General features: G+C 37.6%; 1 protein-coding gene and 1 long non-coding RNA gene across 2 annotated transcripts in view; one reads left to right on the top strand and one right to left on the bottom strand.

The window, feature by feature from the left end:
- LOC122575808 overlaps positions 1 to 8,516 on the top strand; it is a 104,544-nt gene extending 96,028 nt beyond the window's left edge. The window contains exon 8 of the long non-coding RNA XR_006319542.1: positions 8,374 to 8,516. This is a non-coding gene — a long non-coding RNA (uncharacterized LOC122575808). The remainder of the gene's footprint in view (positions 1 to 8,373) is intronic.
- Positions 1 to 20,049, bottom strand: part of LOC122575797 (syndecan) — a 225,171-nt gene that overhangs the window by 112,307 nt on the left and 92,815 nt on the right. The gene's annotated exons all lie outside the window — the stretch shown is intronic.

A 20,049-nucleotide genomic window follows, 5' to 3' on the forward strand; every position in this document is an offset into this window, starting at 1 on the left:
AACACGATGAGCGCATCCTCCTCGAAGCGCACTCTGTTAACCAGTTAACCGCGTTTGACGAGTACACACGTCCGACAAAAACCTCGTTTCGCTGCGTTTCACGCGTATGCTTGTCGTCGTTTGTATTTATTCGCGCACTCTGTGACCCAACACGACCCCCACGGCAGATTTCTAAAACTAAATTCCGCAGTTGACTGGTTAAACATTCGACATTTATCGTGTCTTCGGTGTTCGTTAACCCACTAATTAAAGGTACTAATAAAAGAAAATAAAACGAACAGGTAAAAGAATATAAATGATCATTATGAAACAGCTGTATACAGGGTGAACAAAGTAGCTGTCCTTTGCTTTCTAACGCATTTCAGGTACACACTTTTCAAAGAGATCGCAACAGCTAACCGGTTGGTTAGTAATCGATCGGAAATAAAATGTTGTCAATGGAAGGTCGCGCGTAACGAACGATCGTCAACTAATTCCACAAGATGACGTACCGATGCAACCATGAACATACCGATCATATCGACGAACGCTTGGCCTGCTTACCCTGCTGGACTCTCCGTCTCTGGCAAGCGTTCAAATACTTTCGTGACCCAGTGTGTACGCAACAAAACAATACAGTGGCAGCAGCAGCTTCCCAAGAATCGTAGGAGCCCGAAGAACTCATCCTCTCGATAACAAGAACACCGTGCACCCTCCTCGAAGCGCGTATGAATTATCATTACGGATGGTCAGACACGAATAAGAGGCTGTGGAATCTGGAGGAAAAAGCCTGGCCAGGCCACTGGTCGAGTGTTTTCATGTATAATGGATGAGAGACAGGCGCCAGCCGACCTATGAGCAGGCCCGCAACCATGATCGCTGCGACATCGCGGTCGACAGCTGGCCGATTATTCTCGGCCAGACACCGAATCGACCTTCCTCCGTACTTGTCCCAACTGGCTCATCCACTTTCTGCTTATTCCTCGGCATTCTAATTCGCGTCCGCTGTCGACCAGGCTTCGCTCAACGTCGATCCGGATATCCGCACGTGCGCAGGAACGCGACGAATTTCCCAATTTTCTTCTCGAAGAATCGTGAAATCGAGGCTCGAGACACATTCGAGCAAATGGAAACTCAACGGGTTTTCGCTGCGTCGAATGGAGATGAGGATGATGATGGTTTTAACGATCTTCAGAGGTGGCAGACTGCCAGTCGATCGGTTGCTGGCGATGGGGATAAATGGTTTCTTGGATGATCTGACGCGGATCGACCCGGCTCGTTATAACGTGGCGCAGATGTTACATGTGTAATGAATCGGCTGATTATCTTCTGCTCTTAGGGGAAATGAATATGAACGATCAATTCTGCTCGCTTCTGCTTCGTGTTTGTATTGTATTTGCTCGGACGTCTTCCTTTTCCGAATATCTTGTTGCTACAAGACTGCAATATGTACAGACGCTAATGAAATTATGTTGGATATTAAAAGCAAATACTTGAGAGCTATATGTACGTCGAATTATTATTAGAATTTTGTGTCGAATTATCATTAGAATTTTGGGTGCGTATCAATTCTTCATTTGGATTAACCATTGTTTAACTCAACTAAATTATATTGCATTAAAATTATATAACACGCATAGATATGACTTTTACAAGGCTTAACGATAAATAACACTTGTCGCGTCCTTCTATGTGACATGCTAGGGAAACGCGAGTGGATTTATCGCTGAGCGTAACACGTCGTAATCAGAATCTGCAAAATCGTAGTCCTCCAATTAGTCTTATCAAAATCCATTTGTGCCGACAAACAACTCTGTTTGGTATGCAATTAAGCTTGTTGGATCGTACGAAGCCCTTGCAGCCCTTCCAAAGAGGGCTATCTATCCCGGGGAGAGCTAAACAAGACCTCTCATCAAAAATACCCCATTCGCTCAAAGAACTCGCAAACGTATACTACCCTTAACAAAGAGCTACGTGATTCGTTTCTGAAAAGAAGAAAGGGAAAAAATAGAAGAAGAAAAAAAATAAAATGGTCTCACAAGATTTTCGTACCAACGTACGAGGGAACAGAAGAGGAAGAAGAAGAAGAAGAAGAAGAAGAGAAAGAAGAAGGCGAGGAAAAAGAGTGTAGGAAGGAAGAAAGGGGTTGGCAGGCTCTTAATTGGAATTTATTAGAACGAGTATTCCGAGTTCTGTGAAGCTGGTGGTTCGTATCAACGAGAACAGCAAAGGAATACTTCTTCTACGTGATTCTAACTGTTTCTGTCTTCCTTGTACAGTATTGTGCAAAAGTCGCAGGTCAATTACTTGCTTACCAAACGCACGTACTTTATTATTATTTTGCACGTTAATTTGCAACGTTTGGAAAAATTAATGGAACAGAGGGATGGATTATTGGAAGCTCGATTATTCGAATCGGCGTTTCATCGTCGTTATCAGCACCGGTTCATGGAACTGGCAAGATTATTACTTTAAACAATAAATATTTTAAATGTTAAGCAGTATGCAATTACTATGTATCGTACGTATTTGTTTTTTGTTTTTTATTCGTGTAAGAGGATATACGTGTCTATGTAATAAATAAAATAGGTATATTGTTGTTCTAAGGAATTTCTCCAGAAATGAATTAATATTAGATTGTCCGAAAAGTGTCTTTCTTTCGCAAACGAGCTTTTTAACAACAGTGCAGCTTCATACAAACGTGAAACCAAATCTGTGAAATGTCGCGGTGTTTATCTGAACAGAACAAAATGGATCGTACGTAATTCGGCAAAATAATATAAAACAAAAAAAACGTTGTGCGTCTGTTATTTCCTCATAAAACGAAGGAAACTTTTCGGACAACCTAATATATCGCGTGATATATACAGCAGTAATAGTCTTTTTACGGTTAGCTCCTATGACTATTCATTGGCTAAATAGATACACGTTTCATTAACCGAATAATTCGATTTTCCGAACCACCTCGACCTCAATTGATTCGGATAATTAACGTTTTACTGTACATTAATAATGAGTGTGATTAACATTGAAATATTAACGTATAAAGATACTGAATATTACATAGTTAATAGATAGATTAGATGGATGATGGGCAGCAAAATAGTGCATGGTTAATAGTTAAATAAATAGACGGCAGATATGTAATAATAAAATAAGGTTGTATGTATGTGTGTTTGTGTATATGATGATGAAATAAGAATACAAGGAAATAAGGAAAATAATCGTAAACCTAAGTAAAAAAGAAAAAAACTAAATAAAAATAAACCGCCAGTGCTACTATCACTGAATATTATTTTTAATTCGTCGCATAATTAATTAAGAAGAGCTTCGTTGAAGAATCAGAATCGACACGGTAAAAAGTATGTGAATATGCGATATTTGCTTATTTGTTAATTACGTGACAGCGTATAAGTTTTCTCTTTCCCCTGGAAAATTCGTCTTTTTTTTTCCACCTACAGTATTCTCTGCAAGAACCTCTCAATTTTATGTTTCATAGAGCAAAGTTATAAAAATGTAAAAAAATTGTCAAGTTAATATACGATAGAGAATTGGTATTTTTTTTTTTACATTTGCAATAAAAACTATTGTACTCCGACCAGCTATGTGACAATTTCTTTTTCTGTCGTTTTTAAATCCCTACGAACCAATTGCCATTTAAATCTCTCGGTATCGCCACATTGCACCAGATTTCACCGAGTCGCCTTTCGATCGATGGTTACAATTCTGCTAATTTTATTTTCTACGAAACGCTCGCTTATTTGACACGATAAGAGCACTTTATTTACAGTTTTATTGTATTTTATCGCACCAGAAGAACCACCAACGTCCTGTCCCGATCGATTTCGCTTTTTCATACGGAAACCTGTTGTATTCGTTCGAAATTCAATCAAACTTCCTAGTTGGCTGGCCTTGAACATCAAGAGTGCGCAATTATCGAAGTTGAACTTCGAAACTCGATAAGTGGATCGTAGAAACAGCGCTGTAATAATGTATCGTGTAATTTCGTATTCGGTTTTCGTAAATATAGCCTATACTACACAGTGACGACTAAAACACTATGAGACTCTATAATTTCCGTAATAGAAGTTGCACAGTTTTGAAGAGCATTTCTGTCAAAAACTTCACAAAGAGCAAAGAAAAAAAAAAAAAGAAGAAGAAAAGAAAAGAAGAAGAAGAACACAACACTTTATGGTTAGCTATAATTTTGTTTCAATAAGTAACTTTTTACGGTTAATTCCAGTGATTATTAATTGGATAAATAGATACATGTTTCGTTATAAACATCCAAATTGTTCGTAGAAAGTTAATCGAGCGTGTGAAATCGCGAAACACTGACAAGGAAGGCGTCTCTCGATTTGTCTCGTTTCGAAATACGTTATAGCGAATAGACTGAAAAATAACGTATTTTTTTTTTCAATTTTGTCGACGGAAAAACATTTTAAGGGAGTGGAGCAAACCAGCGAAAATAAAATCGTCAGGCGTCGATTTCATTGTTTCACCTATACGAGCGCGATACTCTTTTCACATGAAATCACCCGGAAAAATTGTATCGCAACAAGAGATGAAAGACACAATTTTGTTGACCAATTTTTTTAGCCTAATCCCACAGCTCCTACGATGGGTATATAACAATTTGTAAATGCAGATGAAATTGAAGCTGAAAGGTCTACATCTGCTGAATACGTGTACTTTATGTAATATTGGCTTGGCAACTAAGTGATTGCGGATTTCGTCAATACCACCTAATGACAAAATCCGCAATCACTTACTTTCCAACCTGATACAAGAAAACTAAATTCGCGTGTTTCTGAAATTTTCCGATAAAATAACTTTTGAACGAATAGCTATCCTCCAACGTATTTCGTCTCATTCAGACGAGAAAATATAATAATTTACGAATTTTTCTTTACCATTATGTAGCGTCCGTTAACAAAAAATATATTTATTGGCCTTTAATAAAGATTCGTTATGAATTCATCGGTATAGTAACAGAATATTGCAAAATTTTAGATTTTTAATTCGGTGGAAAAAGTCCCTCCCACGATGGTCATCGAGTGGGACGTTTACCATTTACTTAGAAATCCCAAATTGTCTCATTTTCCATTACCGTCGATGTGTTTATTTTTGTAACGATACAAATGATACGATGATAGATTTTTGTAAAATGCCAATAAACATAATTTGTATTAATACACGCTAGAAGAGAATGGTCCGTTTCACAGTACCATCGCCTCGATATCACGACAGAGAATATAATTTGAATGATCGGGCTGGACGTTTAATCCTGTTTCGACCAGTTGATATCGCGCGCGATCAATGGAACAACAGAGTAAGCGTATTCGCTGGCGAATTGGCATTTCGCAGTCTTCTTCGTGAACGTGTTTTCCATACACGCCATTCTTAAACGCAACGTGATCCGATTAGGAGCACTCGTGCCGCAGCGTTTCTATCGTATAATGGCACTTTTGTAACACTTTCCAACGAGATCTCTTGGCTGGCTATCGCTCGTTGTCGCCGAGTTTCGAGTACGCGGAATGGATACGCAAATGGAACAATCGCGCGGTGAAAAGTTGGAAAATTTGCCTTTTTATTACTCGAATCATAACACTGACTATTGATCGATTGACATTTCATCAAATATTTCTATTAAATGTTTATCAAAAAGTTAACAACGTTCGAAAATGCTTTTTCATTTTTTTCATTTTTTAACCAACAATTTTCAAATTAACGAGGTTCGATAACGGTAAACAACGAAAGAAAGAGAAATTACGGAAAATAATGAGCACGGTAGCAGCTGTGATCTGTTTCGTCTCATTGAAAATGACCAGTTTGAAATGAAAAGGCGAATGAAATCAGAGAGCTTCGGAATATGATTTCATAGTTGGAATTTAATGTTCTTTAATTCGCGGAAATTAAACAACGAAAACAATGAAAAAGAGAGAGAGAGAGAAATTTCGAAAGACGAAAAGCACAGCACGCGCTACAATATTTCTAGTCTCGTTCGAAAATTTAAACAGCTCTGGAATATAATTTCATGATCGGAATTTAATATCCTTTAATTCGTAACCGATAATTAAAAACAATGAAAGAGAGCGAAATTTCGGAAGATGAAAAGCACAGCACGGGCTATAATCTTTCCAGTGTCATTCAAGAATTTAAAGAGCTTTAGAACATGATTTCATAACTTCAATTCGATTTTTCTTAATCTACACTCGATAAATACAAAGAAAAAGAGAAAATAGAATGTAAGAAGAGGAAGAAAGAAAAATTTCGGATGATAAAAAGCATAGCACGAGCTATAATCTTCCCAGTGTCATTAAAAAATTTAAAGAGCTTTAAAACATGATTTCTTAACTCCAATTCGATTTTTCCTAATTTACATTCGATAAATGCAAAGAGGAAAAACGAAAAAGAAAGAAAACAAAAATATAAGAAGAGGAAGAAAGAGAAATTTCGGATGATAAAGAGCACGGTACGAGCAAATAATCTTCTTAGTCTCGTCCAGAAATTGAAAAACCTTTAGGACATAATTTCATAATGGAAATTTAATCTTTTTTAATTCACGATCGATAATTACAAAGAAAGAAAGGAAGGGAAATTGCAAGAGATAAGAAGCATAGTAAGAGTCACAACGTCTTTGGTCTTGTTAAAAATCTAAAACAAAGCTTTGACATTGCATATCGTGCTTTTTTTTTTAGGACAGCTAGGAATTCCCGAAGATTTATACAACGTCGTTCGAATCTGTGGAAAGCTAATATCGGTCGCGCGTTTCGCGATCATTTCGCCATTAACAAAATTATCTCCGTTTTATGGCGAGGATCCGTATAATGATCTCGTCGTTTCCATCTACAACGATCTAATCGCGGTAGGAAATTATTTTTAACAAAATTTCCCGATAAAATTATCTTTCGAATATATTTCAACTAAAAAAAAAAAAAAAATCTGCAAACTACGTACGAATTTTTATAAAAAATGGAAATTCCGAACGTTACAAAATTATTCCTTCAATTTTTCACAATTATCTTCTCGCAACAGAATTTCTATTATTTAATCACTTTATTTAATCCGCAAATCTTTGCGCCATCAGAGAAAATCTGCAATATGGAAAAATTATTTTAGGAAATTTTATCGGGATTAAGCTTTCGCGAACGTATTTTTATCAATCTTTGCCAATGTTTTCATCTATCTGTCCATTTATATCGATTTAAACGGCGAGTCGTCGGCGAAATCCAATATTTCCAACGTTCTAGAATTATTTTTAATATTCCCGGTATTGCCAAAAATCTACTGTTCCTAACCGAAACCTCGTGAAATTAATTTATACCACTGATCGTCAGAAATTCCACGAAAGCATTTGCTTTCGAAACGGTGAAGCTGTACGAAAGCCAATAAGAAAGTATCGTCGTGTTAATCTTTACACTCAGAAAAACAACCAAAAAGACCACGTGGTGAAAGACGCGTTTGCAAAAGAAAGACACTTTTGGAACAACCTAATACGAAATGAGATGAAACGAGAAGTATGCGTTTGAAATTCGCTAAAGTTGCACGAAAAACGAGCTTTCCGCGTATCGAAAGAAACACAACGATTGTACAGAAATAAATTTCTATTGAGAAATGTAAGCAACGGGAAGATGTAGAAAACGAGACTCGAAAAAGGGAAAAAGGATAGAGACCGTGGGAATAGGTCTTCTTGTTCACGCGTTTGTTGCTCGGCAAGATTTGAATGTGGAGCTCGAAAATTTTGGCTAAAATATGGTGTGTTCGTAGTGAGAAAGAAGCGTGGTAAATTTTCGCTCGGAATTTTTGTTGCCTTTTGCACGAACCTATTTATTTCTCTTAAAAGCGTCTCCGCAGAAGTTCATTTCTACAGCTTTGACAAGTTGCGCAGCAAGCTACGAGGCAGCTTTTTACTCTTCAAGAGTTGTACACTATCCTGTACGCTTTCGAATGAAGTGATATTTTTTAATTCTACCGTCCGAAAATGGCCCTGGAAACTAAGCGTGTTTCATCCTTCGAAGAGAAAAAAGAAGAAAGAAGAAAAGAAAAATGGAATCATCTGTTTAATTTTATATCGTAATTGGCGTAAAGGCCAATCGATAGCCGATATTTTTATGTACAAATTTACAAGAAAATATTTTTTACTTGATATGAATATGAGCATTTGATCTCTACCGATTCGCAATCGAAGGCAGTCGAATAATAAAGCGCGCTCCGTTTAAGGAAAAGAAAAAAGGATGCGCCGATTCGAAAAAATTTCACCTTGTCGGGTTTCCCTTGGCCATAAACTAAAGGTTACAGGTCGATTACTGAAGCTATTTCTAAAGACGCGATCGCGTTGTTGCGCCGCAACAAAAATCATTATTAAACCTAATACGAACATATGGATTACAGATGCGGGACGCGACAGCCAAGCGAAAGATCAAAAAAATGGCCAACCTTCGATGCATCGTCTTATGATACATCTTGCACGCACGGTGGTTTGCAAGAAACGACGATACGAGGAAAACGTGAAAAGTATCCACGGCCGAGACGAAACACGTCTACGTACAAAAAAATATCATACAAACATACGAAAATCGCGTGAACCCATTCGTTAAAAACTGCTACCAAATGCAACTGCTATTGTGCTAAGACTCTAACAAACGTACGAAGAAGACTCGACAGAGAACACTGCTCCGATTTACTCAGACTCATGCACCTGTTGTACGACAGAAATAAAATAGTTGCAGTGTTTGCTGTTAATCGAGGAATTATTTGAAAAATAATATCCGCTAGGATCGTGTTTCAGAGACATTCAAAGATGAAACTTCCTTTCGTTTATAAATTGTCGCGATATTTAACATTTTACCGACCGCTAGCGATTCAACAGCACACGCACGTCCGATCGGCAACTCAGGCGCAGATTCTGCCTGGCGCCGGCTTTGTTTCGGTTTAGACTCTCCAATACCATTCTTTTCGTTCATCGCGAACGGTACGTTTTTCAAATTGGTATAAAACTGTGGCAGCTTACAAAGCAACGCAACTGGCGCAACTGAGCAACGTACCTTAGTACTGAATAACAAATTACTGCTCGAATAATGAGAAATTGTCGGCGACAAAAAGGCTATCGGTCGGTAAAGTGTTAAGAGCAGCCTGATAAAATCACTGGCACAGCCGATAAGTCTGATAAACTTCGTTTTTAACTGTGGAATAAGACGAGACCAAGAAAGATGAATTATTTGCTTGTATTGGCTTGGCAACTAAGTGATTGCGGATTTTGTCATTAGATGGTATTGACAAAATCCGTAATCACTTAGTTGCCAAGCCAACAGTAAAAAGGTGACGGAGCTTTAAAGCGAAATATTCTCGGACGCTCTGTTTTCGAATATCGAGTTTGCTCATTTTGCGTCGGTACATTGAGAGTACAATTACGCTATCTAATTAAGTTCTAATGCGCGGGATATCTTATTAAACGCGCGTCCAAACAGATACGCGGAAATGCAAAGGAAAATGTAAGAGCTTTTTCAAATGCAGATAGAAATTTCATCGAATAGAAAATAAATACGAGAAGGAGATTATATTTGTAAGTTAATTCGATTCGAAATTGTATCGATAATGAAACAGATATTTACAGATTCGTGTTTTACACATTGGAATTTAATTTTCGATAATTTCTTGTAATTCTACAGTATCAATTCCATTCGTATAATTACCTACGAGTTATGTAAATGCGGTAATCGTTAATTTTTGTACGGAAAAAATTCTGAACGTGAATTGACAATGCATTATACACCGAAGTTATTGATATTGTTAAAGGCAGAGAAATATAGATGGGAGGAAATAAATGTTTATTCAAAGGTGTTAGGATGAAGATTGATAAAAATTCTCTGACGCGTTAAAATTGCTTTTGGAAATGTCTTTTTTGCGGTGTGGAAAATATTAAACCAAAAAAAGGGAGTTTCTCGAGAAATGCCCGTAAAGTTGCTCGATTATATCTGAATCCGCGCGATTCTTTTTAAACCGTTGAAAAAATGTAATTAATTGTGCTCGACCATTAAGAATATTAATGAAGGATGGTGGAAAGAGAAAAGAAATTAAGCTTCGCAGAAACCAACATGTTCTTATGCACAGAACTATTATTCAACTTTTTTTCAAAAATCAATCCAATTTGATGTTTCACGTAGAGATGTTATTTATTTATGGAATTATTTTATAGTGGCTCCGTGAACAATTTGTTTGTAACAGTTTGATCGCCGAAAAATATATAATTTGCGACTACGTGTTTGCAAGATCGAATAATATTTAATTACACGGAATCGAGTAGGTTTGTCTCTTTAAAAAGAGTTCAATGCATTACAAACGTTCTACGTAGAGACGTTTTTCTTTGTCGCAATTAACATTCCGCGAGTATTTCTTCCCAGAAGGGAATACAGATCCGATGGAGAATGAAAAATCTCTGTTGGGGCCAGCGATAAATTTGAATCGGTTCCAATGGCGAGTCGGTGACCGCGACAACGAAAATCGTTTCGGGATTCGAGCCTGGCACGGCGACGTTGGATTTACATTAAGCCAGTTTGTCGAATAGAATCGAATGGACGCCGTGCAGATGATCGAGGGTTAATGGACCGAGAAGAGCCAAGAATTGGCTGGAAAATTATATACCGTTCTTTTGATTATAGATCTCGCGTCGTTATTCCTTATTTTCGTTTTAACGTTGCTGTTTTCAGACTATCGTTCTCGTCTCTGAATCTTCTCAAAAGAATATCAAAGCAAATTGTTAACTTTTCCCAAAATATTCCCTCGTGCTCATTCTTCGCTCATGTAAACTTTCGCTTCCGATTTGTCGAGATTTTCACAGAACTTGAGAATAGTTACGTATTAATCTACAGGCCATAATCTATCAGTTCACAGATGATACTGAATTTTGTGATCTTCCAAAGTAAGCAGAATTAGCGCTCAATTTAAATCGAAGAAATCCAAATGAAATTTTAAATTAAATTAAAGGAATCAGTAAAGAACACTTATAAAATAAGTTTGACTTCACAATTATACACGCCACTGTGTTTCCTGTATATTTCTATTTATATTGCCGACGAGGAGTCTACATCTATGTAAGCACCGTTTCAGGAGAAAAGACCTAATAGACACCCTATATATTAGGTTGTCCGAAAAGTTTCTTTCGTTTCAAAAGCTGATAATAGATGAACAACAATCTCTGTTTTGTATTATTTTATTGCATTAAGTATGACCCATTTTGTTGTGTTTCTATTATCATCTTCTATTATTTTATATAATTTTTTTATTATCACGTTCGTGCATAATTCAATAAACTAATATAAAACAAAAAACATTGTGCGTCTATTATTTCCTTATAAAACGAAAGAAACTTCTCGGACAACCTAATGTGTACATACATACATACACACATACATAACAACATACTCTACACCATAGTATACTCGTGTTACGTCCGGTGACTCTTTACGTTCGAAGCGGCCACCAGCTGTGCACATAGAATTAAACTGACCGCAATAATTCTAAGGAACTGTCATAAAACGAGGCGTTTTGATTTACCGTTAAATCCGTCAATTGGCATAAAACATCTTCGAGTCAAGAGGTTCCTTATGGTTATTGCTCCATCAGGTAAAAATAGAGGTTTCCAGGATTCCACCCTCGAGCGACCAGTGGTGGGGCGGGCGATCACCACCGAACAAGAGTTTTCCTTTGCAACAGCATCGTCACCGGACTTCACTCGATCTACGACTACAGATCAGTCGACATCTTCTGACTGATAAAGTGCACGCGTACCGAACGAAAATTCAAAGTCGATTTTCTCGAAAACAAAGCCTCAAACGAAAAACTTTTATTCTATATTTTCGACTTCTTTTTTCGCGTAGAATCACCCCCTTTCCGCTTGTACCACCAGTTACCAACCACCCTATATATGTCGGGTTAGCGTTGGAATTTTGGGCGTTCGACGAATCCTCACTCCAATTGACCATCGTGGTTATGTATTCCAGCTGATCGTTATTGGTACCGATGTGATGATCACAAGAGGTTGCAGGTAATAGCGGCAATCGGACAAACGAGATGTCGATGACAATGAATTTAGGTTCTATAACGAATCCGATGTGAAACACGGTCCTGGTTTGACTCCACGTACAAGTAGTACTTCTCTCAATAACTCTCTGTCAGTCCAAATGGAACTGTCCTTATATAGTCCTCTCCCCACCTCTCGGGTCAATCTTTGTTTCTAAGAAGAGCTATATAATTATTCCATACCTCTGTTAGGTACACGTCCCTCCCGTGGCCGTGGCTACGTTCGGTGACTCGTTATGTCACTTCGAGCCCAAGCCCATCGTCATAAAGCTTGAGCACCCATAATCGGATTACAACATTACAACTATTTCTTAGTTTTATTACTTAAGCGTAGCCATAATAAAAGTCTGGCCTAGGGTATTAGAGTGTTCCCAAACATTCCAAAAGGGAGGCGCCCCGATGTCCTTTCATCGCCGACATATATTACAACCTGTTAACACCTCAGTGTTATACTAATTCAACCGCCTTTATTATCCTAACCGAAATAGATAATCGATCTTGTTCGTGGCGTCGATTATTCTAATCGTAACGGGAACTTACGACTCCCGTTGACGCGCTTCCTCGCGATCGCGTCTCTCCGCGACTGGTCGAATGAACAACTCGTATGCATGTAAAGAAGATGAATAAGGAAGAGAGAAGAAGAAATTGAGGTGGAGATACAGTTGTGGGTGATAGTGCTACTGCTGGTGTAGAGACCGAGATAGACTCTGCTGTTATTGTAGATGTCGCTGCTGGGGTATTTGCTGCTTTTCTTTTAATCAGATGCCATGGAATGAAAAATCGGTCGCCGGGATTTGAACTTGGGTCCCGAACGATCGTAACCTAAGGCGCTAACCAATAATGCCGCCACAAAATCATGAAAGAAAGCATTGAACACCAAATATGTATCATGATGACGCTGTTATTTGTCATTGAGAAGAGTGGAAACGTGAAATCGGTTTCGGTGGCGTACATGACATGACGGCTGGCGAGTCAGATCTTGGTGATTGCCGGTCGTTGCCGGTTCAGAATCAGAATTATACAGACATGATTTCGCGACCAAGGGGCTTGTCCGCTATTAATTCAAATGCAGCTCTTGGTTGGCGCGCGAGCGCTTCCGCGACGACAGCCTGCGATTATTATTGTGCAACCGGCGTAATTTGCATCTGAAAAAGCGGTACGTGCCTTCGGTTCTCGTTCCTTCTCTTTCTCTCTCTCTCTCTCGTTCTAACGTTCTCTTTGTGCGTGCATACGCGCGAGCTACGAATCAGGGAATGAAAGCAGAGATAAAAGACAAAGGTTTTGTTATTAGTTACGTTCTCTTTGGCTTCGTTATTAGTTATACCGTATCGGTTTTAGGAAATTTTCCTTGCAATTTCCATGGAGTTTTTTCTTTTTAATAAAAATATTAATATATTTTTATATTATAATATATTTATTTTTATTTTATTAATATATTTTTATATTTTTATATTATAATATATTTATTTTTATTTTATTAATATATTTTTATATTTTTTATATTATATTTAGTAATAGTATTTTTAGTATTTAGTAGCGATAATAATAATAATAAAATTTTCATTTACCTATCGAATGATAAATAAAAAGTCGAAATAATATTTTCTAATGGGCAACATTCGATGGCGTAATTGTTAAAAGTATGATTCTCGTACATACGAATCTTCATTTCGAAACATTCGGAGTAATTACGACGACGGCTTTTAGTTTAGTTTCCTATTAATTATGCGTTTTCGATTTATATCGTGACTCGTTTGTTCGATGCGAATGCGATTAACTGTTAGAGAGTAATTAATCCGTTTGAACGCGCTCCGTTTGTTCAAACAAAACTGTAGTTAGCGGGATTAAGTAAATTTCTGGCCATTGAATTCATTTTTCCTAACGCGAATTACTATTATACGAAGGCGAAATCGTAAATAGTACAAGCCTAAGTATCTGTCAGACGACAGGTTAAAAAAGAAAAACAGAAACGGAATTTTACAATAAATATAAATTACAGACGTTGTTAAATAAAATAACGCGAGCAATTGAATCATCGATCGGAGTAAAACAGTACGTCGATGTGATTTTACATTAGAAGGTGAAAGAAAGTTGTGTGCGCGAAAACGTATTAATTTTCTAAATTATCGTTTACAGTGGAGCCTCGTTATCTTTCGATAACAAATGCCTTGTTTCGTCGGAATTTAACGAAATTGGCAAAAATACTGTGGATGACTGTGGATGTTGGAAAATCCACAGACGTTAAAAAACAAAAGCACGACATTGAAAATTATCTAAAGCGTGTAAGTGTCTCGGATACTGGCAACAGTGACGAGAAGCTGAAACAGTCTGATGTAATGAGACAGTTTCGTTGTGATAAAAGCGATAATTGCGACGGTTTTCTACAAATGGAAACAGAAAACGAAAGCGCTAAAGGAGAGGTGGTGGCTTCTCGTTTCGAATTATTCGGGAAAAAAAGAAAGAAAATGATTCCAAGTAGAAAAAGGAACGTAACTGTGTTGTAACAGTCACCTGTGTTGCAAAAATTATGCGACTTAGCAAACAAGAAGATATGGGGTCCGTTAAGTATTTAAAGAATCTGTCAATTAATCTCAGCATGTGTAAATGAAATTTCACATGAGAAAAGCGATCCTTCTATTATCAGAAAATTCCATTATCCGAACAGTTTTGTCCAACTGTTGGTTCGGACAAGCTACGTACTTCGATTTCATACCAACATCTTCGTCGTTCAATCTTCGCAGATTTTTACACGTTGCCCGCGATTTTCAGGATTCAATGGACGATGAAACGAGATTCCTAATTTTCATTCCGACATTTCTTAACATTCACAGGTTCCAGGCTTCGCATCGCTTCGTTTTCTTCTTATTTTTTTTCCTATTAAATAATATCGATTCAATTCTTGCGTGTAATTTTAGCTTTTACAGGTAATCACAGTTGCCTGGATGTTTTCAGATAAGATTCTGAGGAACAGGAACAGGAATCTTCGAGGTGCCATTTATTCCACATCTACGTGGCTTGGCAAATATTGAATCTGTGAGACAGCACGGCAGAAACACCAGGTTAGCTTCCTATCGAGAGTTTCGTGAGTTTCTCCTGAGCGACACCGGGTATCCATGAACTTGGGAATTTCGTATAAACCTTCCTGCCTTTGATACATCATCTTCTTCTCCATTTTCAATTAGCTGATTAATTTCCAATTCCATCGACTATTCCATTCCTTTTTACCATCTCCTTTGATCGAATCGTTCTTTATTTACTTCCACTTTATTTTACTGTATATTTAAAATATCACGTATTGCGTTCAAATATATTTTCTTATACAGGGTGTACAAAATGGTCCGAGCAAAACTTGTATCTATCAACGAGATCAAGCAGATGAGAACAGTTCGCGCAAATGTTTTATCGAAGAGTTACAAGTGTTCAAAGATTATTATTAATTTATCAAATGTTTCAGTTATAATAAACCTAAATAAAATTAAAAGGAAATTTCTTCCTTCTGCAAGAACGCAGACTTCCCATTCGTTGAACTCTTTCGAACATTCCTGCTGTTGTTACATTCGTTTCGAATATATTCGCAAAGCCGTGTGGATTCTTCTGTTTCTATCACATTTTCATAAACGAAGAACAACTTCCAGGGGAATCTTCGAACGCTTATACCTGCTCAATAAAACATTTTCAAACATAAGTTTATAGGAACTTTCTTAACATCATTAACGCGTGGTACAAGTTTCGTTCCGAGCTTCTCGGACACCTGGTATACTATTGCGCTTATCATATATTTCTATGCTTACATTAAAATGTATTTTATTACGTATTAGAAATTTGTATTTTTCTAAATAAAATAATTTACAAGATAGTAACGTTTAGGTAGAGAAATGTATGTAATTTATGCACTTCTGCAACATTACGTACATTATGAATTTTCGTATTTCCAAACTTCTCGTTTATACGCATGGAAATAGAAACGATAAAGTTTCATTTCTAATTTAATCATCTCTTATCGATATCATTTCGATTGTAAATTGTCTGATCGACGTCTGTGTATTTGCATCTTACACGAGCAAGTTTAACTTCATGTCAGTCCGATAGTATTTTAATCTTCGATAGCTGGAGTATTCCGTAAGAGTTTTAATTTTGCAAAATTGAGAAGTACGACTTTCGCGTTTAACTCGTTGTCCTTTTTGTCAGAAATCGTTTCACAGAACGTTGGCAAGTGTCGTGGTACTTGCGCGTGTTTAATGGCTGGCCCGCCGATTCACATAACTTTGTTTCTAACAATTTTAGTACCTTTATTGACTCGTGTGTGCGCGTAGTATGTTACTTTTATCGAGTAATTAAAAGCTGTATATTTAACATGGTAAACTTTGCAATTTATCTTCTACGGTATATGATACGAATAGAAGGGAAGAAAATATGATCCGAGCAAGCACGTCGTCTCTTTTCTATAAATTATGTCAAATGAAATAAATAGGTGGCAATTAAGCTGTAAAAAATGCCGATGGGAAAAGGAATTATTGGAATATCTTCTAAATACGCAGTAAAATAAATTATTCTACTCGCAATATCGACCATCTATTCTTGCAATCGAGTGGCAAATTTAAAAGAGTTAAAAGGCTCCAACAAAAATTGTTCATTCGTTCCGTGACCATAATTTCTTATAGAAAGCACTTGCAGAAAACTAACCTGAAGACGATCTATATGAAGAGTACCGTGAATTAATTTTCCATTTAGCATCATCGCCATTCTTCCTGAATCACAATGTGAAGGTCAAAAATGTTCTAATAATTCCTACATTACTTTCAATCTCTTCTTCGTTTACTTTTCTTTTTTTGCTCTTTTTATTTCATTTATATTTTTAAAAAGGTCATGCAGCAATTCCGAACTATTCGAGTTCCTCTCTAATATTCATTTTACTTTTTCCAACCTTACACACACACACACACCCTGAAAAACATCTTTCTAATTCCTACGCTATTTTTCATTTAACCAGTTTCTTCTCTCTTCGACCGTATCTTCGAGATGATCTCAATTAATTCCTACACTATTCTTCATTTTATTACGAATTTAATCCGTCTTTGTCTCGCCTCGTTCATATTTTCAAAACGATAACAGCAATTCCTAACTATCTAACCGCCTTCGCTGTCACTTTATCAACCATTAATCTCCATTTTCCCTGCCTAACATCATCCGCGTCTTCAAAAAGCTCTTAATAATTCGCACAGTTACGACTCCTCCTTCCATCTATTTCTTCTTCTTTTTTATTTCGTTTCTATCTTCAAGGAAACATCATACAACATTACCTACACCTATTACTACTACTACTATTGCTTCCTTTCTATTTCGTCTACAAAAAGATCTCTTAATAATTCCCACTCTATCTTTCGGCCTATTTCTTCCTTCTTCTTACTTCGCTCGCGTCTTCCAAAATATCATCCGACTTGCTACGCTATTTTCCACTCTATTATCCAATATGCCTTTCCCTCTATCTCGCTTCGCATCTTCTAGCCCAAACCAAGATCGAATCCTCTGCCACGTCCGACAGATCTAATTATCCAATTATGGAAGAAGCGCGACAGTGGTACACGTTGTCACGGCGATTTAGAACACATTAGACACGATGATAGCCGGTACGGTTTTCCGTCGTTTCGTCGGGACGAAAGGCCGCGGACACGAAAGTGACCTTCGCTCGAGCCGCCTCTAAGTGTCCAATCACGGTAATACTGTCCGGTCGGTTGACGTCACGGCCTCTAATTCCAGCAATTTCCCAATTGCCGATCAAAGTCGCCGGAATCGCAGATTGCATCTGCTCGGTGAGCACACGCCGCTACGAGGAAGAACCAGCAACTCGTGCGCAACAGGGAGGGAAAACGCTCTCGATGACCGGCATCGGGGACAACTTCCGCCACGGATCGACTTCCGCGAAAACAGAGACATCGACTATTCCGCGAATGGGTTTGGCGTGCCGTGTACATACGTACTCTGCCAAGGAGAATTCGTTCTCGGGATTTTCGCCGACGTGTCTTCTATGAATTGTCTTCTTTAAAATGCGAAAATCCATGGGATCCTTTTTCTACCGAGGAGGAATTAGTAGATTTGTAGGTTACATTCTTTTCTCTTTTTCTTTTCTATTTGGTATGTTACATTAGGTACTTTTTTCTTCTCTTTTTTTTTTATCGAAGTGGATTAAAGAAGTGGAATTGGTCGGCATGATTTTTAAGTTACGAATTGTTTCTTTTTATTTATTACGAAGGTTTGGAGAGTTTCTTCTTCATCGAGGATTGAAGAATTTCTTCTTTATGGAGGATTGACGAATTGGGATTGGTGAGGACGATTTTTAAGTTACGAATGGTCTGTTTTTTCTTTTTTTTATCTATTCGGGAGGTTTCAAGAATTTCTTCTTCATCGAGGATTGAAGAATTTCTTCTTTATGGAGGATTGACGAATTGGGATTGGTGAGGACGATTTTTAAGTTACGAATGGTCTGTTTTTTCTTTTTTTTATCTATTCGGGAGGTTTGAAGAATTTCTTCTTCATCGAGGATTGAAGAATTTCTTCTTTATGGAGGATTGACGAATTGGGATTGGTGAGGATGATTTTTAAGTTATGAATAGTCTGTTTTTTTTTCTTTTTTTATCTATTGGGGAGATTTGAAGAATTTCTTCTTCATCGAGGATTGAAGAATTTCTTCTTTATGGAAGATTGAAGAATTGGGATTGATCAATATGATTTTTAAGTTACCAATTGTCTTCTTTTTATTTATTGGGAAAGTTTGAAGAATTTCTTCTTTATCGAGGATTGAAGAATTGGGATTGGTCAGAACGATTTGTAAAATAGTATTTTAGCATGAGGAAGTTAAAGAAGATCGAGGAATCGCCATTTGTTCGTGTTTTTCTGATAATGAACAAGTTTCGTCTGAATCCTTTCTCACATTCTCTCCAAAATTTATACTCTAATTACAGCATACAATGAATTGTTCATATCGCGGTAAGAATGATAACAAAACAACAACAACAACAACAAACACAGGTATAAGAAAGAAAAAAAAAACAAGTATACTGGAAGAAGAAGAACAACACAACGAACAAGAAGATGAACCAAAAATAAAAGAAGAACAAGGGCAAGAAGACTGAAGATAAGAAAGACAAGAGTAAGACGAAGAAATGAAATAAAAGGAAGGCGACTACACTTGGATAATCCCGTCGATATCTGCGGAGGAAAGGAGGATTCGATTGGAGCCGGCGAGATCCGCATTAACGTGGTGGCGGAAGCGGAGGAAACGCGGAGGACAAACGAGGACAGGCGCATTAACGAAAGTAGGCGCGGAAAGAAAGCTTCTAGAACAGAGTCGAAAGGAAGCCGTAACTTCGATGAAGCTGGAGTGAGCGTGCGCTAGAGAGAAAGAGTGAGAGAAAGAGAGAGAGAGAGAGAGAGAGAGAGCGGGTAAGAGAAGAGAAAGGAGAGGACGAGGACAGGAAAAGCCGTGTCACGGTTGAGTGACGTCGAAATCGATGAAAACGAGGAAAAGAGAAATGGGAACAGAGCTGAAAGGACGTTGGGAGACGAAGAAGAAGAAGAAGAAGGCGAATCGAAGGGATGAGAAGGAACAGCCTTTCCGCTTTTCTGCTCGTTGCCAAATTGAGAATCGATGTTTCGCGCTCGATTCGACGGCCTGGAAGCTCCTGTTAGGCTTAAAAGGTACCAAACATTCATGTGTGCATCTATACGAGAGGCTATTGTTTCCAGATGATTCTAGTCTGGTACAGTGTCGGTCAGAGACTTTTAAATAGAAACAGTGCGATACAGGAAGACTTTTGCGAATGCAAAATCGCGAAAGATCGCAATATGTTCTTTTGATGTGATATTTGTATCCGAATTATCGACGTGATTCTGATCTAATGGAATTTATAGCCAGTTGAGCTTTTGGTGGGTAGGAAGACTTTCGGGGATTGAAAATCGTAGCGAGCCATAAAATATTCTACAGGATTTTCT

This window comes from Bombus pyrosoma, linkage group LG15 (genome assembly GCF_014825855.1).
Source record: "Bombus pyrosoma isolate SC7728 linkage group LG15, ASM1482585v1, whole genome shotgun sequence".
Lineage (NCBI taxonomy): Eukaryota > Metazoa > Arthropoda > Insecta > Hymenoptera > Apidae > Bombus > Bombus pyrosoma.